Below are 27,791 nucleotides of genomic sequence, written 5' to 3'. Positions count from 1 at the left end.
TAATGGAAACTTGACCATCTTGAACATTGTTTATTGTTATGGCATGGGTAACTCTGAAAAGCTTCAGCCTGGAAGTGACGTGTCACTTTTCTTATTTGTATGGGTACTGTAAATGACATTGTGATGAATAACTTCAAGAGAACAGAGCATATAATTCTTCCATGTGCCTAGAAAAAGGGAAACCATAAATAATGACCCACATGAATGGCTACCATGCCTATAAATATTATAATTTTCTACATTGTATAGGAAAGGTTAGAAAGCTCTGCTTTTATCTCTAATTACCCAAGAGTGATTCCTCCCAGAACATATAAATCATTAGATGGCACCTTCTGAACTATTGGAGTAGAAATTTAAAATTTTTTCAGTGAGTGGGTAGAGAACAGGAGATACAAGGAAATGTACACATCTTGACTTTTACTGATGAGCCCAAAAGCCAACAAACAAAAACCCCATTGGCTATTTATAACGTTATTTGTGACTTTGCATCACATTTAGGTGACGTTCACCTGTTAGTTTAGAAAACTGATACCAGTCATACCTACGATCTTGTAGCCAAAGAGTAGTTTGTATATTATTTTAAACTTTTTAAATGCAATTTTAATGAGATGTATTCATATACCACATAATCGTCCAAAGTACACAATCAATGTCTCACAGTATCATCATATAGTTGTGTGTTCATCACACAATCAATTTTATAACATTTCATTACTATAAAAAATAAAATTTTAAAAATGCCCAAAACATCCCTAGCCCCATAGCCCCTCTACTGTTTATTCATTTTTTTGTCTTTATTTTCTTATTCATCTGCCCATACACTGGATAAGGGGAGTGTTAGCCACAAGGTTTTCATAATCATGGTCATACCTTAAAAGCCATATAGTTATACACACCCCATCAAGAATCAAGGCTACTGGATTGCAGTTCAACAGCTTCAGGTATTTTTTTCTAGCTATTCTAATACACAATAGACTAAAAAGGGATATCTGTATAATGCATCACCTCTTAACTACTTGAAATCTCTTAGATGCTGATACTTTATTTTGTTTCATTTCTTTCCCCCCTTTTGGTCAAGAAGGTTTTTTCAATCTCTCAATGCCAGGGCTAGGCTCATCCCCAGGAGTCATGTCCCACATTGCCAGGGAGAATTACACCCCTGGGAGTCACGTCTCCCACAGAGGGGAGAGTATTGAGTTTATTTGTAGAGTTGGCTTAGAAAGGTAGGCCACATCTGAGCAACAAAAGAGGTTCTCTTGGGGTGACTGTTAGGCATAATTATAAGTAGGCTTAGCCTAACTTCTTTCCAGGAATAAGTTTTAGAAGGTCAAGCCCCAAGTTCAAATTTTACTAAATTGGTAGTCCCTATTGCTTGCAAGAATATCAGGAATCCCCCAGGTGGGGAAGTTTAATATTGCCTCATTTTTCCCACAGTCCCCTCAAGAATACTTGGCAAGTACTTTTTATTTTATGCCCAAATTACTCTGGGATGTATTGGGGGTAGTACATTAATCTATCAAAATAACAAGATCTTCTTCTCTAGTCAAAGTTCCGTTGTAATTATGTTGTTTGAATAAACTGGCATACAGGTTAAGTTAGCTAGTGTGGTACAGATCATTTAAATTTTGTACCCAATAAATATCTCTTCCTTTGGTCTCACACAGAAGTTGAAGTCAATATAATCCTTTACCCTGTATTCTGATATACATTAGTCCTAACTAAATCACCTTCACTGATATGTCGAATTAAGTCTGATCTGTTTAAGCTTCTTTAACAGTTGCTATATTGGGCAATGTTGGCTTTCCTAGCTGCAGAACTCTAACTCTGAGTCTCAGGTGTCACACAGATACCCAAAGTTCCAGGGAATGACCAGGTGATACACAAAAAGCTCCTATCTCAGAATTTAGAAATAACAGTTAAAATTCAGGAATAGATGCAACAGGTGTAAAAGCTTACAATCTAGGAACCTTTACAATAAGCCTTATTGAATATTCTGTACTCTTAATCACTGATTACCCAACTCTGCCCATGTTCTATTGCTTAATAACCTATTCTCCCAAATTCAATTCTCAGAGTTTGCATATTACAGTTAGTTCATATTAGTGAGGCCTTAGAATATTTGTTTTTGTTTCTGGCCGATTTCACTCAACATAATATCCTCAAGGTGCATTCAGTAATGTAATAGTTGCATGCCTCAAAACTTCATTTCTTTTTTCAGCTGCTCAATATTCTACTGTTTGTATACACTGCAGTTTGTCCTTCTCCCCTTCTGGTCAGCAGTTGATGTACCCTTAGGTCACCTTCATTCATTGCAAATCATGAATACTGCTGCCTTAAACACCCATGTGAAAATGTCTAGTCAAGACCCTGCTTTCGATTATATTATTAGTATATACCCAATAATGTGGTTGCTGGATCATATGGCAACATTATACTCAGCCTTCTGTGGAACCACCACACTGCCCTCCAGAGGGTCTGCACTATTCTACTTCCATACCAAAAGTGAATAGAGACCTCTGTCCACATTTTCTCTGGCACTTCTATCTTTATGTTTATTTTTATACAGCTTGTTTCACACACCATGCAATCAATCCTAAGCAAACACTCAATGACTCCCAGTATAATCACATACTTATACATTCACCACCAAATCTATATGAGAACATTTTCATTTCTTCCACAAAGAAAGAAGAAAAGGAAAAAAGAAAATAAAAATGAAGGATAAAAAAATAAAGTAAAAAGAAGAAACAATAACAAAACACCAAGAATCTCATACCCCTCACTTATATCACCTTTTATTGACATTTAGCTTTGGTATATTGTCTTTGTTCCATTCAGTGGAAGCATATTAGAATGTTACTGTTAATTATAGCTCTCAGTTTCATTGATTGTATTTTTTCATTGTACCATCCCATTTTCAACAGCTTGCAATGTTGACTTCACTTCTTCTACCTCATGTAAAAACTTTCTTATTTTGTACATTTAATCACCATAATTGTCCACTCTGTTTTGCTAAGTCATACAGTCTCAGTTTTTATCCTCTATCTTTCCTTCTGGTGTCATACATGCCCAAGGTCTTCCTCATTCAAGCATATTCATACTCAGTTTTGTTCAATGTACTTACAATATTGTCCTCTCTTTCTACCCTTACTTTATAGTCCTCATTTCTACATTCCTCTCCAATCCTCTCTCTCTCCTGTCTTTTTCTATCTGCTTGTAGTGTTCCCTTTAGTATTTCTTGTAGAGTAGATCTCTTGTTCACAAACTCTCTCAGTGTCTGTTTGTCTGAAAAATTTTTAAACTATCCCTCATTTTTGAAGGACAGTTTTGCCAGATATAGAATTCTTGGTTAGCAGTTTTTCTTTTTCAGTATCTTAAATATATCATACCACTGCCTTCTTGCCTCCATGGTTTCTGCTGAGAAATCCACATTGTCATATCAAGCTTCCCTCATATGTGGTGAGTTGTTTTTCTCTTGCTGCTTTCAGAATTCTCTTTCTCTTTGACATCTGAGAATCTGATTAGTAAGTGGATTGTAGTAGTTTATTCTGATCTATTTTGTTTGGGTTACACTGTGTTTTGTGGGTCTGTATATTTATGGGAAATTTTCAGTGATTATTTCCTCCATTTTTCTTTCTGCCCCCTTTTCTACTTCTCCTTCTGGGGAACTGGAATATTCACACATTTCATGTTGTCATTAAATTCCCTGTGACCCTGCTCATATTTTTCCATTCTTTTCCCTACCTGTTCTTTTGCATGTAGGATTTCAGATGTCCTGTCCTCTAGTTCATTATTCCTATCTTCTGCCTCTTCAAACATGCTGTTGTGTGTCTCCATTGTGTTTTTCATCTCCTCTATTATTTATGGCCTTTTTTTACCGTTAGTTCTGCCATTTGTTTTTTCAAATCTTTATTTTTTTAATGGACAGGCACCAGGAATCAAACCCAGGTTTCCGGCATGGCAGGTGAGAATTCTGCCTGCTGAGCCACCATGGCCCACCCTATTCAAGCTTTTGAGGTCTTCTTTATGGTCACCCAATGTTTTCTTTAAATCCTTCATCTCTTTTATTATATCTTCCTTCAATTCGTTGGTTCAATTTTTTAATTTGACTTAAGCAACTCCTACATCTCACTTGAAGTGTTAGTATGTTTCTTTGACTGGGCAATATCTTCTTTCTTCCTGTATGACCGTGATTTTTTTTTGTTGGTGTCTAGGCATCTGATCTCCTTGATTAGTTCATTCTGGAGGTCATTTTTTCTCTTTTACCTAGGATTTTTTGTTGGTTGGCTTTGTTCTCTATCTGTACCTTGACATTCAGTTCAATTTATTCTATACCTCTAGCTTAGCTTCTGTTTAACTGATTAGAATTTTTGAGCTCTTGATTTTCTGGCTCTTGTCCTGTCAGATAGGATCTACCCCAATCAGATTTTCCAGAAAAGACAGGCCCAGGAGTCAGGATGATGATGTAATGAGTATCAAATTTCCCTGAGGTTGAGACCCAGACGGCTGCCAGTCTTTCCTAAAAGACCTCTTGAATCTGTGCTTTTCCAATCCTGTACGGTAGGTGGCACCTGTCAGCTCATAGTCTCCACTGGCATAAAGTGTTGCTGTGCCTTTAACTCACAGTAGACCCTGTCCCTGCCAGGGATGTGGCTGAGACTAGGCTGAGGTAGAAGATGGGCTAAATTATTTCTGTCTTCCTAGGGTATGAATTTTCTAAATGAGAGCAGTCACTTTTGCTGGGCCTGCCCCCTCCCCCTTTTCTTGGGATAGATATGCTGTTTAGGTAATTGTCTCCTTCACCTAATTAGCTACTTTATCTCTTAGACATTCCTTAACTCTGCCCTTGCCTGGGGCAGTTCTGAAACCTAAGAATGTCTGCAGCTTAATCTGATGGGCAGCTAAAATGTACAAAAAAAAAAAGGAAAAAATAAACTTTTCAAAGCTGGATTCCAGCTCCCAGGTTTGCTAAACAAGAGCTGGAGTTGGTACCTGGCTCTATTTGCCCCTTTTCTTAAGCCAAAGTTTTTTTCCAGTACTCTGGCTCAGCCAACTCTTTTTTCATCAGCCCTATCTTCTCTCTGCTGGGGAGAAACCTCCAGTTTCTTTCCTGCTTGCACCAGGTTTATCTGCGCTCAGAGCTTGCATTCAGCAGTCTGAATTTGTTAATTAATTCCTCAATTTGAGCTTTGTTGGATCTTCCCTTGATCCTAATAGAGACTGCTTCTTTTTCCCATAGGGAAGTAACTGCAAAACAGCCTGCCATGCAAGTTGGGGTAGGGCTCCAGCCACCACAGCTTGGGAGACTTCCAATTCTGTGCTGTTGATCTTGGTCCTTCCTACTCTTTCCAGGCAACTATTAAAATGTGTAACTGGTCACAAGAGTCCCCCCAACAGTTGTTCCAGGCAATTTCTGGCTATTTACTAGCTGCCCTAGAGGACAGATTAAATCCCATACATCCCTATGCTGACATCTTCAGTTTGAATATTATAGTTAGAGATTTTTGTTCTTTCCTTCTCTGGTTTTCATGAAGAGGGACTTTCCGTACAGACTTCTGGACTCTTAACCACCTCCTCACTCAAGGAAATTAAAACAATGTATCAGATTGGTGAGTTTGGAATGAAGACTGGACATGCATACCTCAGCCATCATCCTTCCCTCCCATTTAGAAGCCACCTTGTCTATGGAAAACAATATGTTTGTCTGCTTCTTTATGCAGCAGATTTTACAGAAGTATAACACCAACAGGGAAGCCCCTGGTGATTCATAGACATCTGTGGCTGGAATGGTAAGTTGATTTTTATGGCTCAGTAAGAGAAATCCCATTGTTTTTGTACAGCTAAGCCTGACCTAATCTATTATTATACAAAGTCTTGACATTTTGATCCCTATCTGTTTTACTTCTTAGACTATCACTCAACAGATTCCAGCTGGGTGGGCAATAATAAGGTTCTTCAAAAATAGGGTCTCTTCAATGTCCCCTCCCCCTGAACACTAAACTAGATCGTCTAAGCTTCTTGGGAACACTTCTGAAGGCATTGTCACAAAAAGGTTTCATTAATTATGATCAACAATAAAATACTTATTGGCACACTCTGTCCTAAATATGAAAGCAGAAACAAACTATAAGGTATGAGCCCCCATCAAGAATTGGCAATCTGGGATATCTTTTCTTGTAACAAAGTTGCAATTTCAACAACATAACTAAAAGTATGTATTCTTCATTTTTATAATTAATTTCATTTATTCTAGAATTCCAATTTTGATGATAGCAAGAATGCAAGCAGAGGTTTGCCATCTAATGGCAATCTATATTTTTTTCTTTAAAGAGTCTCCAGTCTTTTCCATGGAAATAATCCATGAATTTGAAGTCCACAGTGCCCATAACGATTGTTTCATAATGACTCATCCTTCCTAAGATAGTTTCTCAGTATAGAGGAAGATTACAGGGTCCTGTGGTCCGTATGCTCTACTATGGATTGTCAGTAACCTCCTCTGAGTTGCTTGATTTTGCTTTGTTTCCCCATCTGGTACAGTCTGGGTTTCGGGGATGGCTTGGAGGCCCCTGCTACTGCTAACTGTAAATTCTGCCGTTTGCCCTGAGTCAAGAAGACTGTGCACTATTTAGTCTCCTTCTCTCACTGGCGCTTCTGTCTTTAGGGTTTGGAGATGGTGAATGGCCATTGACTTAGACAAGTTAACATGGAATAACCCAAAGATCTCACTGAAACAATGATGTTAAATTCACACAGCCAAGGATATCCTTTGTACAAAGTTTCTCACAACTGCAGGTCATCTGGGAATCCTCATGCTTTCTCTGTTCCCCAGGACCTTTTCTTTTTCATTTGTATTCACTGTAAATTCATTCAGGCAATACCAATGTGTAACAATTAAAACTCAATATTTTTCCCATAATACAAATCACTTTCCGGAAGTAATTAATATTAATGCCTTAACACCTATCCTTTCAGACACTGTTTGGTAGCTCTTCCCACATCCATAGAACAGTATTTAATTCCTGAAATGGAGGACAATGCTGTAGTGAAGAACAAATGAATCAATGGAGTTTTTGAAGAGTCAGATTCGTTTCTGACCAGAATTGTTTTAAATGGAGAGTGTAGGTTATCGTATTAAAAGCAGATTATGATTGCACAAGTCATATTTTTGAGAGAAAAACAGACTTTATGGGTCCAAAGCCTGGCTTTGATATATTAAGAGTTGAGGAGACTGGAGGACATACAGCAAAGCATTTATACCATAAGCTGTGCAGTCAGAGGAATGCACAAAATGTAAAAGGAATTTCCTGGGATAAATTAGATGGAGATGTTGCCAGCTGTGGCAGGAATGAAAATTGAGGAAGAAAGTAGGAGAGTTGGAGGATAATCTTTGAGAGGGCTCTGGATTTTTTTCACCTATGGTGGGATTAGAAGTGGGAGACTCAAATAATTTCTCAGATCATATAAGATGCCACTGGTATCCCACAGGTGCCCCCTCCCACAGCTGCACTGAGTGTTGCTTGCGCAGACACACAACTATCCTCTGAAAATTGGCTTTCGCTGATGAGAGCTGCTTCTCCTGGAAATGCCTGAGATATTAAATTCACCTGTGCCTGCGTACAAGGTCTGAACACTGATCCAGGGGTACAAAGCTGGGTGCCCTTGCCTCAAGGTGAAACTCTGTGGCACCATTTACTTGCCACAGCAACTCTTAGGATCACAGTGAGGCTGAACTTCAGCTGAAACCACACATTCATTCACTCATTTAATTTTAGGTCCTTTTCCTCTCCTACCTTCTACTCTTATTCCCTTCCAAGTTTTCCCTGAGAATATTTCTTCACTAAATCACATGCATCTGATTCCCTAAGACAGCACACCTCTATTCCTTTCCATGTGAGTCCATGGAAGGAAATATAAATCAAGAGGGCTTACACCCAACCTCCCATCTTTCAAATGCAGACAGGGGAGGAATAAGAAGAAGGGGAAGTAGCTGAATATTTAGCTAAAAGAGAGTAATTTGGGCAGGCCACAGTGGCTCAGCAGGCAAGAATACTTGCCTGCCATGCCAGAGGACCCGGGTTCGATTCTTGGTGCCTGCCCATGTAAAAAATAAATAAATAAATAAAATAAAATAAAAGAGAGTAATTTAAACCAAAGAAGTGGCTGAGTTTGAGTAAAATTAGGTTTTCTGATAACATTACAGGGAGCAAATGCTAAGTACAGTTGTACAGTAATAAAGTTAACTTTTTAAATTTATAAAGCTTTGAGATGTTTCTATACCTGTATAAGTTATGCAACCTACTTTAATCAAGAAAAAATCTTGGATGTCTTTCCTTACAAATGGTTCATGACATTGCATGGTATGAAGAGACCATTATTTAGCAGTTACCTCACCGAAGGCATTTAGGCTATGCCTTATGCATAAATCCATCATACTTTCTGATACAAGGGGACCCACACAAATGTCCTCTGCTACCTATGGGTTCCCAAACTGTGTGGAAATGGGGGAGGGATGGGTTGATGGGGGTCTCAGTCCCAACACAAATTCATTCCATTAATAATAGCCAGGTTACATGAGTTGCCATGTCAGCATCTCCCTGTCAAATACATTCAAATTTTCCTTTTTAACTCTCTGCCACTTTAAAGAAGAATGCTTATTTAAATTCAGAGAGTTGCTCTAATTTATAAAAATCTACTTCTTTGGCTCTGGTTGAAAATGCATGAAGGATAAACTCATGCATTTGCATCAAACATTTCATTTTCTTTCGTTATGAGATTGCTTCCTCATCTTCAGGTGAAAATTTTTTATTGCTTTATTTTATTAGTGTGGAAAATAGAAAAGGGAGATGTTTTCCATGCTGTCAGGTTTCATAGTTCTTAGTTATGTCAGTCAGTTATAGAAATAAACATCTTTAAACTACTTCCCACATATTTACATCCATGCAAAAACAAATGAAAGTCAAAGATTTCCAGGACAAGGTTAAGTGAATTAACTATCATCACAGCTTTCTAAATATCAGTAAAATTCCATTAGATTAAAGATTTTGTCTGGATGTCTGGTTGGGTCTTAGTGTTGAGCAATCAAGAAAATACTTGCATGGGTCTAGAGTCAGAGGACTGAAAAGTTGGCAGGAGTTTCAATACTATCCCTCAACATATTTTAGAGCATCAGCAGCTTTTCAGGGAACTAGGGCAATTTTTGCTTTTAACATCAGTTATTTGCTTGTTTTTCTATTATTTCTGGTTTGTATATAATCCAGGGGGACTGAACCTATAAAAAATAAACAGATGTGCTCTTGTGTGCTCACCAATCCAACTAAGCTAGAAAGCATTAAATATTCATCCCTCATCTTATTTTCTTTCACCTCAGCAGCTACTAGCCTGTGACATTTGTCTTTCCCACTTTTTTTTTCTCTTTTTGGCATGTGCAAGCTCCAGAATTGAATGCAGGTCTCCCTCCTGGCCATGATAACTCTGCCACTGAGCCACCCCTGCACTGCCCCCTACTTGTTTATATATATATATATACATATATATATATATACACATATAAAAATATATATAAATATATTTTAATTGTGAAAAATAACATATATACAGAAAAGCAATACATTTCAAGTACATTTTAACAAATAGTTACACAACATATTTTAAACTTTGGTATGGCTTCAGTGCCATGATTTTTCATTTTTTCTTCTAGCTGCTCCAAGACACTGGAGACCAAAAAATATATCAATATATTGATTCAGCAGTTATATTCATTTGTTAAATCCTACCTTCTCTATTATGCTCTTCTTTCTCTTTATTTTGTGAAAAGTAACATATATACAAAAAAGCAATAAACTTCAAAGTACATCATATTGTGATCAGCTGCCCTATCTTGTGCACTATGACTGTCTGTCCTGCCACTTTGAAAGGCCCTCGTGCTGGTACATGTCATCTTGTCCAGCTGGCCACTACAATCGGGGAGAAGTGGCCCTGAGGGGAGGAGGTGGCTCAAGAGTGACATCTTCTGGGAATAAGTGGTGTGTGCAAAACTGCACGTCTGGCAAACTCTCTATCTGCCTAGGTTTTAATTTTTTTTTTCATTTTAGTTATTTTTTACTTTTAAAATTTTTATTTCTATTTCTTTTCTTTCCCTTCTTTTTAAATTTTTATTTCTATTTCTTTTCTTTCCCTTCTGAGTTCATTCCCATTATATCTTGGGGTGTCTCTGTCTGGCTTTGGAGTCTATTATTGCTGAGGTGTTTGAGTTGAGTCTGGGTCTCCTGTGTGGCAGGTGGGCATTCTGCCACTGAACTACCCATTCAAACTTACCTAGCTTTAGATAGACCCTCAAGTAGATTTTCATCCCCTACATGAGATCTGGGTCTAGTTTGGAAAAGAATTACTGACAAACCAAGTGCAAAAGGGGATGTTCAATGCAAACCACAGTGTATTAGTTAACTGCTGGATGAAACGGGACAGCTTTTAAAAAGGGAACTTAATAGCTACAAGTTTACATTTCTAGGGTCATGAAAACGTCCAAATTAAGGCACCAAGAAGAGATAACTTTCATTCAGGAAAGGCTGATGCCATCCTCCACACCTCTGTCAGCCGGGAAGCCATGTGGCTAGCATCTACCAGTCCTTTGCTCCTGGGCTCTATTGCTTTCAGTCTCTGTTTCTTGTGGGCTTCCTTACTAGGCTTCTGTGAGCCTTCACTTAGTTCCTCCAGAACACGACTCTGGGTTTTGGCTTGCTTAGCATCTCATGGTAAGGCATATGGCAATGTCTGCTGGGCTCTAAACATCTCCAAACATCCATGTCTCTGTCAGCTCTGAAGCACTGTTCTCCAAGTGATTGAATCTGTGTCAGCTCTGAGCTCTCTCCAAAAATGTTTCCTCTTTTAAAGGACTCCAGTAAACTAATAAAGACCCACCCTTAATGCGTGGAGACATAGCTCCATCTAATCAAAAGGCCACACCCACAATTGGGCATGCAACATATCTGTGGATATAATCTAATCAAAAGTTTCCACCCTACAATATTGAACTAGGATTAAAAGAAATAGCTGACCCCCCAAAATTGGGTCAGGTTTAAAATTTGGGTAATAATAGCTTCAAACCCACACATCCAAGTAAATGCAAAACTTTAGATGAGTGAAGAGCTCCAACTTGCAAAATGACCTTATCAAGATAATCAAATGCCCCAAACACAACAGAAAATCACAAAACATGTGAAGATCCAGGCACAAATGACCCACATAAATAACCAAATCAAAAGATTGGAGGGGAGATAGAATTTGGAACAATTACTCAAGGATATTTATAAAGAAATACAGGATAACGAGAAGACACTAGAAAAGCTCAACTAAGAATCCAAAAGATTAAATAGAAAAATAGCAGATATCACAGAGGTTAAAGATACTATAGACCAAATTAAAAAATATTCTAGACACACAATAGCATATTCAAAAAAGTGGAAGGAAGAATAAATAAGCTAGAAGACGGAACAATTGAACTAGAGTGCACAAAAGAACAAATGGCAAGAAAGATGGGGGAAAATGGAACCATATCTCAGGGAAACGATGGACAACAAAAGGCACACAAATATAAGAATCATTGGTTTTCCAGAAAGAGGAGAGTAAAGGGCTGGAAAAGTTAGTTGAAGACACAATAGGAGAAAATTTCCCAACCCCTATAAGAGACATAAATATGCAAATCAAAGTGGCCCAATGAAACTGAAATAGAATAAATCAAAATGGGCCTATTCCAAAACACATACTAATCAGACTATCAAATGTTAAAGAGAAGCAGAAAATCCTGAAAGCACCATGAGAAAAGTGATCTAGTACATACAAGGGAAACCATATAAGACTGAATTTGGATACTCAACAGGCACCATGGGGGCAAGAAGGCAGTAGTATGATATATTGTAGATCCTGAACAAGAAAGTCTTCCAGCCAAGATAACCCTGAGAAATTGGCAACAGAGCTACTTGAGCTAATACATTCAGCAAAGTGGGAGGATACAAGATTAATGTACAAAAATCAGTAATCTTTTTATACACAAGCAATGACTTAACTGAGGAGTCAATTAAGGAAAAAATTCCATGTAAAATAGCAACCAAAAGAATCAAGTATCTGGGAATAAGCTTAGCCAAGGATGTCAAGGATTGTACATAGAAAACTACAAAATATTGCTAAAAGGGATCAAAGAAGACATAAATAGATGGAAAGACATTCTATACTCATGGATAGGAAAGCTGAATGTCATTAAAATGTCAATTCTATCCAAATTGACCTACAGATTCAATACCAATCAGAATACCAGCAACCTACTTTGAAGACTTGGAAAAGCTAGTTATCAAATTTATTTGGAAGGGAAAGAAACCTCAGATAGCTAAAGATGTTCTAAAAAAGAAGAGCAAAGCGGGAGGAATAACACTTCCTGACTTTCAAATTTACCGTAAAGCCACAGTGATCAAAACAGCATGGTACTGGCACAAAGATAAAAGTATTGGCCAATGGAATCGAGTTAAAAGTATGGAGATAGACCACCAAATCTATGGTCAATTTGATCTTTAATAAGGCCCCCAAATCCACTGAACTGGGACAGAATAGTCTTTTCAATAAATGGATATGGGGAAACTGAATATCAACAGCCAAAAGAATAAAAGAGGACCCTTACCCTACATGCTGTACAAAAATTAATTCAAAATGGATCAAAGACCTGAATATAAAAGCCAGTACCATAAAACTCCTAGAAGAAAATATAGGGAAACATCTTCAAGACCTAGTAATTGGAAGCAACTTCTTAAACTTTACACCTAAAGCACAAGCAGTAAAATAAAATATTGACAAATGGAAGCACCTTAAAAATCAAAAGCTTCTGTGCCTCAAAAGATGTTGTTCAAAAAGTGAAGAGACAGCCAACTCAATGGAATTTTTTTCCATTTTATTTGGAAAATCCAAATATTTGGAAACCACATGTTGGGTAAAGGTTTGATATCCTGTGTACACAAAGTAAGTATATGTCTCAACAACAAAAAAATAAACAATCCAATCATAAAATGGGGAAAGGAAATGAACAGACATGTTTCTGAGGAACAAATACAAATGACTAAAAAGCACATGGAGAGATGTTCCTTCATTAGCTATAAAGGAAATGCAAATTAAGACTACAATGAGGTATCACCTCACACCTGTTAGTATGGCTGCTATTAAACAAACAGAAAACTACAAATGTGGGAGAGGATGTGGAAAAATTGGAACACTTATTCACTGCTGGTGGAATGTATAATGGTACAGCCACTGTGGAAGAAAGTTTGGCAGTTCCTTGGAAAACTAAATATCAAGTTGTCCTATGACCCAGTAATACCAATACTCTGTATATACCCAGAAAAGCTGAAAACAGTGACACGAACAGACATTTGCACACTGATGTTCAAAGTGGCACTTTTCATAATTGCCAAAAGATGAAAATAATCCAAGTGCCCATCAACAGACGAGTGGATAAATAAAATGTGGTATACACATACGATGAAATATTATGCAGCAGCAAGACCAAATGAGGTCCTGAGGCATATGACAACCTGGATGAATGTTGAAGACACAGTGCTGAGTGAGATAAATCGGACACAAAAGGATAGATAGTGTATGATTTTCCTATTATGACTCTGGCAAAGGTTATCTCAAAGGTTTATACTATAGAATACAGGGGACTTAAAGGTACACTGTAGCTAGAGACAGGGGAAGGTTTACCCACAGAGGTTGAACTTTGATGTGAGGGAACAAATAAAAGTGTTGGTAACTAATTAGTGGGGTTATAAGTAACATAGACATATTGAAGGTGAATATGATTGAAAGGGGACATATGGTGCCATGTATCCTACCAATTAACTCTTCAATTATAAATAAGTTCTTGCATGAACTGCTTCAAAGGTGTAACCTTGTACAAAGAGTCAATAATAGAAGGGTATGGGGGAAACTTATATTGCATGCTATGGCCTATAGTTAACAGGAAGACAGCAACAGTACCACAGCAATACCAGGGGTAAATAATGGGGGTGGGGGGTAAGAGATTGGGGGAGGTTTTGATTTGATATTTGGTGAGGTTGTATTTATTGGTTGTTTGTCTCTTGGACCAGTGAAAATGGTATAAAATAGATAGTGCTGCTGATTGAACAAGCAAGTGAGGACACTGTAAAATATTATTTGTTTACTTTGGACATTATTCATGATATCCAATGGATGGAGGGCCTGAAGGGTACAATGACTGAGAATTCGAAAGATGAACTGATATTGTATATATATATATGATGGAATACTGTGCTGCTACAAAAAGGAATGACATTATGAGGCATGCAATGAATACCAAACTGAATGGAACTTGGGGACAACATGTTTTGAAAAATAAGGCGGAAACAAAAGAACAAATATGCTACATTCTCTTTCAGAAAATACTTATAAGACCATTGGAGCCTAGATTGTAAACTCTTATAGCAGCCATAATTAGTTTGAAGTTGTAAGTGTACTTCTAGATTCTGTGACACTGGGCTATATGTATAAACTGGGATTTCCATGGAACTTTGAGTACCTCTGTGACACCTAAGAATCAGAGCTGGAGATCTGCAGCTCCAAAACTCAGCATTACTTCATACAATAAAAGTTAAAGTCAACCTAAAAAAGGTCCAGCTTCAATTAAAAATTAAAATGAAGCCCATCTGGCTGGGACTAAGGTAAATCAGAATACAGGGCAAAAGATGATCATATATGTACTCTAGAGCATCACCTACTCTATGAGACCAAAGGCAGAGAGGTTTATTGTGTCTAGAATCTAAATTTTCTGTAGCACACACTCTAAATCAGCCTGTTTGGAAAGCTCATTTAAAGAACCCAAACACATGGAGCCCAGAATGGGAATGAGACCTTGTAATTCTGCTTAGCTTAATGTAATACCCACAGACATCCCAGACTATGATGGGCTCATAATTAAAAAGAATCAGTATTCCTTGAGGGTCTGGAGGGAAAAAAAAGTATTGGTAGAGTCCCTTGAGGGATTAGAGGAAAAATATGGAACTATAAAACTTTCCCACCTGGGAAAACTCTGTACACTCACAAACAGTAGGGACTCCAAAGAAAATAGGCCAAGCCCTTGATTTTGAGCCTTGCCCTTATGAAGCTTATTTCTGTGGTGCAGAAGCTAAGACTACCTATAATTTTGCCCAAGTGTTGCTTCCAGCAAACCTCTTTAGTTCCTCAAATATTGGCCTCTCTCTCTCAGAGAGAGCTCCTTTCCAACTCCGAAAGGAAAGGTAGGGTAAGGAAAATCATTACCCTCCCTACTACATAGGAAATGACATTCAGGGGTGAAAGTCTTCCTGGCAACATGGGGCATAACTCCCAGGGATGAGTCTGGTCCTGGCACCATGGAATTGATGATACCTTCCAGAGTGAAAGGAGGAAAAGAGAGGTAACATAGCAAGATATCAGTGGCTAAGAGAGTTCAAATAGAGTTGAGAGGCTATTCTGGAGGCTACTCTTAGACAAGCTTTAGCTAGATATTGCTAATTGCCACAGTTTGCCAACCCCCAACCAACTTCATGCCTGTTAACCCTAAAGAATACCTAGGGCTCTAACTGAGACTCTGTAATAAAGTTTCATACACTAAGTTTACTCTCCTGAAACCCATTACTTCCAGAGGGTTCCTAGGCTAGAGAAGTCCTGAAACCCAGAGGGTCCAGTCTCTTCAAGAATATCAACTAATTCCATCCCCCTATCCTATATTATTGACACCTCCTTTCAACATTAAAAAATTGAAGGACCGTTATAGAGTAGGAGGAAGATCAAAGAAAAAGGAGGCATTACAACAGAACATAGGATTTAACAAATGAGCATGGCTGATGAGTCACTGTATTGATATTCCTTCTAGCCTTCAGTGTCTTGGAGCAGCTAGAAGAAAAACTTAAAACTGTGGAATGGTAACATGCCAAACTATGAAATCTGTTCTGTGGCTGATTTTTGGAGTGTACTTTGAAAATCATTGCTTTTTCTTTTGTATATATGTTATATTTCATAATAAAAATATTTTAAAATTCTATTTTGTGCTTTTAAAGTTTCTTGTTATCTACATATGCTGTCTTCCTTCAACATTAAGGTTTTGTGCTTTTTTTCACATTGGTAGATCTAGCATCAGTTCATTGCTTTCTACTTCTATGTAGCATTAGCTCATGAACTAATCTAGCATTAGTTTATTCCTTTCTACTTCTGTGCAGTGTTTCTTCATAAGATCCCTTAAAATTTATTTATTCTCTTGATAAAATTTATATTATTTCCAATTTCATCTACTGTAAATAACACAGGAATAATAATTCTTGTACCTATACCCTTGTGTTCATTGACAATAGACTTCCTAGACCATGCATTATCAATTTTACTAGTTATTGCCAAAGATTTCCAAGGTGATTTGCCAATTTATCTTCCTACCATTAGTGTAGGGAACGTCTCACTATTCTATCTATTCTCTTAGCAAAATTTTTCAAACTCTATTTTTTACTGAACTGATGGGTGTGAAATTGTTTTTATGTCTGTTTAATTTGTTGAATTATATCTCTCTATATAATATATGTATTACATCACTTTATCCTTGCTGATGAATTGCATCACATCTTTTACTAATGTTCAATTTGTTTAATCTTTTATTATTGAGCTGTGTTTTTATACATCTTTGGTAGTAAGACTTTGACAATTTATATTCATTTAAATAATGTCTCAGTCTGTATCTTATCTTTTACTTTGTGTAATATGTCTATGAAGCTTAGATGTTTTAATTTATTTCATCAATTATATATACGGTTGCAAAATAAATCACCCCACAATTCAGTGGCATAAAACCATACTCATTTGTTTCCTCAAACACTATGGACTGGCAACTTGGGCAGGACTCATCTCTGCTCTACACGGTTTTGAGTCATCTCACTCATGTGTTTTTGCTCAGTTGAGAGGTTGGCTTGGGAGTAGCTTGTCCCACATAGCCTCAACCACACATGCAGCATTTCACTGAGACTTGGATGCCTTGGTTCTCTTCCATGTGGTCTCTTCATATGGCTTGCCCAGTCTTCCTCATATGGCAACTTTTTTCCAAGAGGGTAGAAGTACAAGCTTCAACATGTCTAGAGGCCTCAACATGGAAGTCTGCCTCCAAAGCAGTGCCAACGCCACCATTTTGTAGTTCTTAAAGCAAGTCATGAAGCCAGCCAAGATGATGAAGCAACAGACTGACTTTTGGGGGAGAAACAACAACATCACACTACAAAGAGGCATGCATGCCAAAAATGGAGGAATTTGCAATCTACTTCTATTACAATGTGGTCACATTTATCAATATTTTATTTTGAATTCTGTCTTTTATATCTTGACTAATAAGTCCCCCCCTCTGATTTCATAAAGATATTTACCTGTATTTTCTTTTAAATTTATTGGAGTTTTGCCTTTTATGCATATAATACCTAATCCAGCTGTAATTGACTTTTGAGTATGATATGAACAAATTTATGCTTTTCATATGTATAGGTGAGTATGATATGAACTAATTCATGCTTTTCATATGTATGACATTTTTCCAGTAGCATTTACTGACTATTCCATTACTTCAGTAATGATTTGTGATGGTACTGCTGTCATACTTAGTATTTACACTGAGCAAGCAGAACTCATGGGGCACCATCAGACAAGAACTTTTATTATTTTCCTCCAATGCCCAGTCAAACACATTCTCTTCCCCAGCTGAGTCCGGAACAAACTAATAGACAGATGAAGAACTAAAGCAGATGAACATCAAAATATCAGCTTTCTTGCTGGATAAAGGTTGGATTACAAGATATGACACTGAGATACTCTCTTCTTCCTCTGCGTCTTTCAATATTTCACTTGTTTCTTTCTAAATTCTCTGATTTAGAGCCTGAATTTATTGCCTGCTTTGGGATCTTATAAAACTTGGTAAATTTTCTCCTATTATAACTAATAACTACTTACCCACAATGACAAATAATAAAAAATCATGGGGCGGTAGGAGGAAGAGACCCCAGTTCCAATTCTGCCTCTCTTCTATCAACGGATATTCCTATGGAAATGAAAAATAATGACTGAAATTCAGATTACCAAATACTGATGGCCTGTCCAACAGCCTTCTGAGTACATCACAGATAATGAGCCTTGAGATTCTCCCCCAAACACCAGAAAAGATGAGTCTTGATACGTAATAAAATATCTGGGGTCTCTTCAATGAAGAGTTAACACATGGGGCATGCACAAATATGCTGGTTCCAAAAGAATTTGGCTTTGATATAGGCTGTTGTATATAAATAAACCTATTTGAATGCTATATTGTGATATAAAGGCCTATATCAATAGTAGCTATTATTTATCATGTTTCTAAGAGAAAAAAGCATTAGAATTATAATTGATAGTGATCTATAAAGCCATTTTCCCCCCAAAATCCAAGGTGTTTCTGAAACAAAACGTCAGGCAGACAAGTCCAAATAAAAAAATGTTCCCTCCCTCATTGCTGGAGAAGAATCAAGAGGATAGTATATCAAGAAAAGATTCTGTAGAGAAATAAAGTGATGAATATTCTGAACATATGGCACCCAGGGGTGGATCGTTTTAAAAATTGGCTCCACTGTGGAGAAAATTGGCAGGAGACTTTATTCCTTAATTATAAAGAGATTATTAGACCATACTTCTTAATGTTTCCTTCTCTCATACTGAAGTCCAACTGATAATAATCAAAAGGAGTTTATTCCATCCTACCTACCCCATCACTAAAAGTCCCCACAAAATTTAAAGACTGCTGACATATATTTATACAATTCATTAACCACATTTCTATATCAGGTAGTGAAAAAAAATGTTTGGGATGCACTTATTTTATTTTAGAAAGACTATTTTCTCTGAATTTGAATAACTCCATTAATGTCTCTTGGGGGGGAAATTCTATAATAATGAATGCATATAAATGTTTATAAAAATAAGTAGAGGTTTGTTTCCTAAATTGATGGATACACCTCAATAATAAAACTGTCAGGAATTTTATATGATACAAATTAGGCGGAGGAAATATATACTGCATTTCTGGGGGAATCTGCATTGTGTTTCTCATGAGAAAAACAACAGAATTTGGATGTTGGCTTCCCTCCTCTTTATTCTTTGCAGGCATGCAATTTATTTCTTCACCCCAAAGACCTCTCTCCACTTTGATGTTCTTGGCATCTGACCTTAGCCTTTCCTGATGGAAGGCTTGCCTGGGGCCTGAAAGGATTCTATTTCCCAGCTGAGGCTGCAGCATCTGCTTTCTTTCTTAAATCAGCAGTCAGATTGGGGCAGGAGAAGGGAAGGGGAGAGGACCTGTAGGTCAGATTCAACGTTACCCTACCCAGCTCATGCCTGTCCTTTCATTGCACAGACAAATCATTCTTTTAGAACCTGGGAGCTGAAAGAAAATATTTTAAAGGAGCATGATGAGTTTTACAAAAGTATTGTTTTACCCCATGTGACATTTTCTCTCAGGGCTGAGCACACCACTCATTGACTCACTAACAAATGTATCCTCTGTCACTTTGCATGCAGTAATTTTTTAATTAGTCGTTTCTGTTTGATCTCCTGTGTCATGAAGCAGGTGCATCAGAAGGATAAAATTCCTCCTGTAAATGGTGCTGAGCCCAATAGGGAATCAAGAAATGTGGATTCAAACTTTATCATGAATGAAAAATTAGTGTGCAGAATGGGTATGATAATTATCTATGATCCTATTTTTTAATGTTAATTGTGCCGCAAACTTGTACTGTTCTATTGTGCAACTCAAAAATCTCTTAGTATAGTACATCATATTAATATTTATTGTGGTTATAATAGTAATAATGATAGCAGATAACACATATTGATCACTTTTCATGTACAGAGTGTGTACTATGTGTATTATATTCATTCTCTTTTGTAATACTTTTGATAATGCTGTAAGGTAAATGTTATTATGCTTCTTATATTGCTAAATAAACTGACACTAAAGAGATAAGCTTGCCCAATGTATCCTGGCTTGTAAACGGTGAAGTGGAAGTTGACACCAAGTCTTTCTGGATCCCAGCCTCAGGTTCTGAACCATTAGTTTACATGACCTCCGATTTGAATTTTCTCAAAGCAATTCCAAGAAAGTCTATACAAGCAGAGGGACTGTCCTGATGGTGTCCAAGAAGGACATGTTTAAAATCTGTTCCGATATGTGCAAATTTTCCTTTACACCTTAGTAAAAAATGAAGCCATGTTTGTGACACGGAGGATAGCTTTCAAGTCATATGTTAAGAAAAAAGATGTTAAGGAAAATTAAAGGAATCTGACATAGTATTAATGATAACTATATCTCTTTGGTCGTGTTCAGCTCAGTGCTTCTCAAACATTAGCCTACATAAGCATTATCTGGAAGGCTCATTAAAATGCAGATTCCTGGGCTTCACCCTCAGAGATTCTGATTCATCAGGTCTGGGACAGGGCCTGATAATCTGAATTTCTATTAAGCAGCCAGGTGATGTTGATGCTGCTGCTGGCCTGCGCCTTCACTTTGAGTAGCACGGGACCCGCTGACTGCTGCTATGCACAAGGTCAGCTTTGCCAGTGGAGGCTGCAGAATGCCAACACCAGAAATTCTCATTCATATGTTAGTCTGCAGACTACACTTTGAGAATCACTGCTCATCTCTGGAATAGTGACCAAAACGTTGTATGTATATTGATGTACATTTGGAGTCTTTTTTCCCACTTTATAGACAAGGGTCTGGAAAAAGGCTGAGGTTTGCTCATTTACTGTCCCATGGGTTTATAATGATTTAATCTTCTATCTGCCCCCCTTGTAACAGGTTATAACCCCATTTCATGGCTCAGTAAATATTTGTTTAATGCTTTTATGTACCAGACAATGATTGCATTGTTGACAGCACAGCAAAGAACAAAATAAAAATTGCCCATGCTGATGTCAATTTATGCTTCTGTTTCCATTCCTGAGCAATAGTTAGCTTGCGGACTGCAAACCTCCAGCTTCATTCCTGCAACTCCTTTCCTTGGGGAAGACTTTATTTTCAGCATCCTTGACTGACATCAACTGGGATAGCATTATGATGTGATATAGATATCCTCATTTGAAGGCAAGGAGTGTTCCTGTCTAGAAATCACATGCTCATCTTCTAGTATCTTCCGTTGACCCCCTTGGAATCAGAGTTAATTAGATCTTGTTGGACATGCATTTTGGCATGCTGGACTGTCAGATGGTAATCACCTCCCATAAAAGGTTAGTTTCACTCATTCAACCTCCATTCACCCTTCATTCCTGTCAACTTTCTCAGCATGGACTAGGCCAACCATGGGAATTTAATATCCCACAATCTTCATACCTAACTCTTCAGAATCCTGCTGTGGTAGCATTGATTCCATTTCTATTGGTGAGTTATTGGGGGGAAGATTGGAGATCAGTGATTGGGGAAAGCAGTATGAGGGAATGGAAAGAAATTACGCTTTAAAGAGACTCAGGACTACCTTCCTAATTCTACCAACTAGTATCTGTGTGATAGTGCACAGGTTTAACATCTCTGATACTCGTTTTTCCTCATCCAGTAGATTTGTTGTGATTATTAATGAGATCAAGTTGGTAAAGTCCCAGACAATGCCTGCCATGAAACCAGGGATTGAAAATGGTTGGTACCTGTGGTTGACTGCTTGCAAAAAGTGATCCACTTCACCCTTCCTGTATTCATGATCCCATGCCATGTGATTTTGTGGTTCTTCCAAATAAGATACAAAATCTATTTCTCTTATTCTTGAATTTGGGTGGGCCTGAGGCTTAGTTTAACCAAAAGAATGTGGCAAATATGATAGCAAGCTAGTTTTGAGTCTTGGCCTCAAGAAGCCTTTTGGGCTCTTGCTTAATCCCTCAGACTCCTGCCCAGTCGCTGAATGAATAAGCCCAAACCATCCTGGTGGATGATGATGCCGAGCTGAGTCAGCCCAGTTTTCTCAGTTAAGTACTGTTATGGTCAGCTTCATGTGTCAACTTGGCCAAATAGTGGTACCTGTTTGTCTGGTTGGGCAAGTGTTGGCCTGTTTGTTGCAATGAGGACATTTCATAGAATTAAATCATGATCACGTCAGCTGCAACCACAGCTGATTCCATTTGTAATCAGCCAAGGGGCATGTCTTCTGCAATGAGTGATGCTCAATCTAATCACTGGAAGCCTTTTAAGGAGGATTCAGAAGAGATAGGCTCTCTTCCTGCTTTGGCCAGCAAGCCTCTCCTGTGGATTTCGTCCAGACCCTCCATCAGAAGCGTTGGCTTCATAGCCTGCCCTGCGGATTTTGGACTCTGTGTTCCCACAGTCATGTGAGGCACTTTTATGAATTTTATATTTGTGAGTGTTCCCTGTTGATTCTGTTTCTCTAGAGAGCCCTAACTAATACATCTTGGTACCAGGAGTGGTTCTTAAGAAACAGAATCTTAAAAATGGGTTTTTATAAATGGTTTTCTACTCTGACTGGACTCAAAGTCACTAAGAACTCTGATTTCCATAATCAGAATGACACTTCCAATCCATGGAGTGAGTTGGCAAAAGAGATAGTCAAAATATTACCATTCAATTCTCCTAATGCTTTACTTGTAAGAAGCCAGGCTCTGGGGGATAATTTTTTTGACATCTTTACAGAGTTTTGTGGAAATAAGAGGTATAGAAATGTTGGCTGGATAGTCAGGGACTTGGAAAGACCATAATTGGAAAATTGGTGACAAAGAGGTCTGGGGAAGAAGTATGTGGATAGACCTTTCTAAGTAGGTTAAAAACATGAGCATATTTGTGTCCCATGTGAATGTGCACCAGAGGGTGACTTCAGCAGAGGAAGATTTTAATAATCAAGTGGATAAGAGCACCCATTCTGTGGATACCAGTTAGCCTCTTTCCCCAGTGACTCCTGTCACTGTCATTGCCCAATGAGTTCATGAACAAAGTGGTCATGGTGATAGGGATGGAGGTTATGCATGGGCTCAACAACATGGACTTCCACTCACCAAGGATGACTTGGCTACAGCCACTGCCGGGTGCCCAATCTGCTAGCAGCAGGGACCTACACTCAACCCCTGATATGGCACCATTCCCCGAGGTGACCAGCCAGCTACATGGTGGCAGGTTGATTACATTGAACCACTCCCTTCATGGAAGCGACAGTGATTTGTTCTAACTGGAATAGATACATACTCCAGATATGGGTTTGCTTTCCCTGCATGCAATGCTTCTGCCAAAACTACCATCCATGGGCTTACAGAATGCCTTATCCATTGTCATGGTATTCCACATAGCATTGCTTCTGATCAAGGAACACACTTCACAGCAAAAGAAGTGTGGGAATGGGCACATTCTCATGGAATTCTCTGGTCTTACCATATTCCCCATCATCCAGAAGCAGATGGATTGATAGAATGGTGGAATTGCCTTTTGAAAACTCAATTACAGTGTCAATTAGGTGCCAATACCTTGAAGGGCTGGGGTAATGTTCTCCAGGAAGCTGTATATGCTCTGAATCAGCATCTGCTGTATGGTGCTGTTTCTCCCATAGCCAGAATTCGTGGGTCCAGGAACCAAGGGGTGGAAATGGGAGTGGTACCACTCACTATTATCCCTAGTGATCCACTAGGAAAAATTTTGCTTCTTGTCCCTGTGACCCTGAGCTCTACTGGTCTACAGGTTTTAGTTCCAAAAGAGGGAGTGCTTCCACCAGGAGAAACAACAATGATTCTATTGAACTGGAATCTAAGACTGCCACCTGGTCACCTTGGGCTACTCATACCCCTGGATCAACAAATCAAGAAGGGGACTGCATTATTGTATGGGGTGCTTGACTCTGACTATCAGGGGGCAATAGGACTGCAACTATACAATGGAGGTAAAGAAGAGTTTTCTTGGAATATAGGAGATCCCCTAGGGTGTCTTTTAGTATGACCATGCCCTATGATTAAAATCAATGGAAAACTGCAACAGTCCAATCCAGGCAGGACTACCAATGGGTCTGAAACTTCAGGAATGAAGGTTTGAGTCACCCCACCAGGCAAAGAACCACAGCCAGCTGAAGTGCTTCTGAGGGTAAAGGGAACATGGAATGGGTAGTGGAAGAAGGTAGTGATAAATATGAACTACGACCATGTGATCAGTTACAGAAATGAGGACTGTGATGATGTTTTGTTCCTGTTATACTAGTTAAGCTGTAAGATATCATGTTTAAGAATGAATATTACCCAAGGACTTGCACCCTATTCTGGAGAGAGTTACTGTGTTTCCCGTTATATGCAGGACAGTTGAGCATTGTTAGGTGAAAGAAAAAAATGTGTTTTAATGTTTTTTATTTAGAAATTAGGTATGGTTTAAGGTGATATATATAGCTGTCAAATTGACAAGGGGTGGACTGTCATGGTCAGCTCCATGTGTCAACTTGACCAAGTGGTGGTAGTCTGGTTGGGCAAATGCTGGCCTGTCTGTTGCAACGAGGACATTTCATAGAATTAGATCATGATCATATCAGCTGCATTCACAGCTGATTCCATTTGTAATCAGCCAAGGGGCGTGTCTTCTGCAAGGAGTGATGCTCAATCTAATCACTAGAAGCCTTTTAAGGGGGATTCAGAAGAGACAGGCTGCTCTCCCTGCTTCAGCTGGCAAGCCTCTCCTGTGGAGTTCGTCCAGACCCTCCATTGGAATCGTTGGCTTCACAGCCTGCCCTGTGGATTTTGGACTCTGCATTCCCATGGTCACATGGGACACTTTTATAAATTTTATATTTGCAAGTGTTCCCTGTTGATTCTGTTTCTCTAGAGAACCTTAACTAATACAAGTACTCAGGGATGTGAATAAACCCAGGCTAAATAAGCACATCTACCTTGCTGGCCTGTGGCTAACAACAGAAGTATAAATAAGCCTGCCCAAAGTCAGCCAATACGGCCCTATCAGTAAAAATACTAGGATGACCTGTAAAGTCTTGAAAAATAATGAAATGCTATTATTTTACATCCCTAAGTTTAAGAATGTTCTGTTATGCAACATCATTGCAGTAGTCAATAAATATTGCAGTCCTTTCCCCCAATTCTTTGAACTGTTTTACTCAGTGTTATCCATCGAAAAAAGCAAAACTACAATCCTCTGTGTCAACCTTAACTCCATCCTCTTACACCACTCAACACATACACAATGCTAATCAGTTACTAATCCACATTTTCACTAAAAACTGTCCCAATACTGGATACAAGTGTCCTATAGATCTCCTGGCAAATTTTCTTCCCTGGAAATGTGCTCTTCCTCATGCCTTTTGCCAGTAGGTCTGGCTGCATGAAGAGTCCTCCCAATAATAGTTTATGTCCAGCCTGACTTGTGGGTTGGACAATTGTCTGTAACCCTTTCTGGTCAAATGTTCTGATAGCAATGGTTGCCTGATTCTCCCAGAAGCATCAATGGCCTTTGCATACAGTGTTTTACACTGCTTAGCTTCTTGCACCAGAATGAGTCCTGTCTCATCCAGATAAACGGGTCTTTGTCCTATCTCAGCCTATTTCATCCTCCCTGCCATGCCCAGAAACTTGATGTACTGACTCTGGTCTTTGCCACTATATCACCATCTGGTTCATAGAAGATGCTTTACTAATATGTGTTCAATGAGCAAATGAATAAAAAGTGGATGAATCAATGTTCTTCTCACGAAAAACATCTTTCTCTGTCTTTCCAACTATTAAAATCAGGCCATTTATTAAGGGCAGTGCAAGTGATAATTATAGCAGGTTATTTGTACCTCTCCAGGAGCAGCTTACCTTTTTCATTTTTAATAGCTGTCTATCTGCCTGACCCTTGGAATAGGTCTTATTAATATTTAAATCCTACTCCTCCCACAGTGCCAGAAAAGCAAATGTTCCATAAAATGTCTCTTGAAATAAATTGGATTTAAATGCTGACTTATAGTCTCAGATAAAACTCTGTTCCATGCTGATTCAAAGGCATAGTACCTTATGTCTCTCTGTCCTAAGTAAGGAAGAATAAACAGATGAGTCTAAATAACCTACATCTTCAAGGCACCACTATCAGCTGTGAGATCTACTGAAGTGAAAAGAATGGAAGATGTATCAGCTTGCAATATCCAGTACAGTGCTATGTAATGAACTATGTCAAACCCAGTAACCTACAACATGCATTTATTTCTTTTTCACATGTCTTTGGGGCAGCTGGGATTTGACTGATCTAGGTTGGCCTCAACCAGACTTGAATTCAGGCTGCAGGTCAAGAGTAGGTCTTCTCTACACAGCCTCCACCTTTCTTGGAACTGAGGCTACTGAAGACAGGTTCTCCTCATGAAGAAAGACAGGAGCCTAAGAAGTCAAGTTCAACCACAGAGCACTTTCAAAGCCACTCCTTGAAGTATATCTTACTAACATGCCTTTGGTCAAAGCAAGTTAACATGATTAAACTAAATATCAGTGGGTTGGGGAATTATATACTACTAACTCTAGTATGTGGAATTACAGAGGTGCAAAGAGGATGATTCCAGGAAGAATACAATTATGGGAAAGAGTAATACAATGAATGGTAAGTACAGAATTTAATGACCAGTAAAGAGAAGTATTTGGGGCTCACTCGAATAAGACAAGTATCTTTAATTCCAAGCTACTGCTTCATCACTTTATATAAATCTATCATTTTATATACATTCTCGGTTATAATTCACTTGAAAAGAAATGTAGAATTATAATTAGGTCCACTGATATTATACATTTTAAATGGTAATACAGGAAATACATTTCTATACCTTTCTCTTCTGTTCAGCTAAGTTATAATCACCATAAAGGTTGTTTAATTTAGAAATGGCACGGTAACTGGATAGCTTTGGTAACAATTTATTATTGAAAGAAAATTTTTGTTCATGCATGGATTTTCTGCTTTAAGAATTACCTTTGAGATCAGAAACAGTCTTTGTTTAGTTTAAGTAAAATGCAGTATTGATTAATTTACAATATAGTACAAATAATCCTACAAGTGTGTAGGTGATATGAATCTGCTATCACCACAATTTGAAGTAAAAAAAAAAAAAGACACATTTCTTTATGTTCCTTTCCATCACATTAAATGTAAATTCAAGTTTGGAGGCAAATTAAATATTTTTATGATCAACTACCCCACAACTCAAACCTGCCTTACCATGCCCCACCTCATTGTCAATGTCTTGAAAGGTTCTAGGGATTCTCAGGAAGGACGGATCATTTGGGAAGGCATTCTGACCTCCAGGACACGCTGGTGACCAGTAAACTCATTATCTTCCAGACAATTCAAGGCAACTTGAGCTCCAGAATCTTCATGAGGTGTGGAATTCCACCAAAACTGTGCACACCCCCCAACTTCCTTGAGGCAGCATACAACACCCCGCTATCCCCTGTGTGGTCCTGATGAACTGGGGGTGGGGAGGAAGACAAGTGGAGCTTTCCATTTCCATCCTATTCTTGGGGAAAAATTCTTTTCCCTACACTTATTCATGACTCTCCCACCTGATAAGTACTCCTCTCCCTCCCGTGAATGCCTTCATGGGGGCGCTTTGTATAATCTTATGGAGTTTAAGCATTTGAAACCTTAAACAAGAAAAGAGAGCTTCTTCAAGGGGTTTGCTTTTGACTTTAAAACAAAAGTCTCAGCTAAGGTCAGGTAACAGAGGGGATTTGCATTCTTACTTAGAACAGGAGAATGGGGGGTCGGGGTGGGG

The 27,791-nt window shown here is 38.3% G+C and overlaps 1 long non-coding RNA gene across 3 annotated transcripts; it reads right to left on the bottom strand.

Annotated features, from left to right (window-relative positions):
- Positions 1-27,791, bottom strand: LOC143684281 (uncharacterized). Of its 3 annotated transcripts, none has more exons than XR_013175954.1 (4): positions 27,760-27,791; positions 27,236-27,485; positions 18,013-18,100; positions 1-167 (listed from the first exon to the last, which is right to left on the bottom strand). It is a non-coding gene; the product is annotated as an uncharacterized LOC143684281 (long non-coding RNA). The 3 variants fall into 3 exon arrangements; XR_013175952.1 differs by having other exon boundaries at positions 27,580-27,778; XR_013175951.1 differs by having other exon boundaries at positions 27,236-27,772.

This window comes from Tamandua tetradactyla, chromosome 1 (genome assembly GCF_023851605.1).
Source record: "Tamandua tetradactyla isolate mTamTet1 chromosome 1, mTamTet1.pri, whole genome shotgun sequence".
NCBI classification, from domain to species: Eukaryota; Metazoa; Chordata; class Mammalia; order Pilosa; family Myrmecophagidae; genus Tamandua; species Tamandua tetradactyla.
The sequence above is the reverse complement of the archived record's forward strand: the minus strand, read 5'-3'. Positions and strand labels throughout refer to the sequence as shown.